We start from the raw sequence: 923 nt of genomic DNA, 5'->3' as shown, positions 1-923 counted from the left end.
CCAGCTTATCTGGGGGCCCTGCAGACCCTCCCCTCACGTGTAATGAATAAATCAGGATTGTGAACAGCAGAAGCCACGTTTCTTCTGAGTAAGGTCTGTCTGCACAGACACACCATATGAATGGAACCATTTTCAATTCACAACTCTTAATAATTTGGTGACAGAGGGGCAGAACACAAGACTGCTGGGTACAATGAGCTAATTGGATAAAAGGCATGTGAAAACACCATACCTATAATGTACCTTGTTAGCATATGCAAATGGCATAATTATACTGGCTGATAGCAGTTAGGCACAGTAATACATCGTCCATGTGAACTGTCCACAAATACTTTTGAGATCAAGAAATAAAAGTAAATTCTTTAAACATCCTAATTGGTTGCCAAAAGGAAATTCATTCCAACCAGAACTTAATTCAGTGTAAAGTAATGTAATTCATTTGATCTCAATGAAGATCAAAAAAACACAACCATATCCAGACAATCTTGGATTACAACACATTGTTTGTATATATTTACTGCATAAAGTTATTATGCAAAAAACAATCTTAGTGAGATGAAGGCTCTGTGAAATCATTCAATGCTATTTCTTATGTGTTATTTGTGAGTCAAACATTGTCCTGTCCGTGCAAGAAGACACCAGGTCTTCCTATAGTTTGGGTTTGCATGCAGGATTTCTGCAAGCCAAATGGATAGTCAGATGTTTCTCATTCCCTCAATTGCACTCAGTGATTCTGCACTTCAAATTTAGGCCAGGCTCTCACCTCTCAAACTATTAATGTACCTCAGAGACATTTTCTAGGGAATTATTCAGGTCGACAACATTTTTTCTACTTGATTTGCTATGAAATGACAAGCACTGTTAAACCAAAGGTTAATCATTGATTGAGTTTAATGACACTAAAAGAAACAGGTCATGTGAGA

Source organism: Parus major, chromosome 5 (genome assembly GCF_001522545.3).
Source record: "Parus major isolate Abel chromosome 5, Parus_major1.1, whole genome shotgun sequence".
NCBI lineage: Eukaryota > Metazoa > Chordata > Aves > Passeriformes > Paridae > Parus > Parus major.
This window is presented reverse-complemented; position numbering follows the sequence as displayed.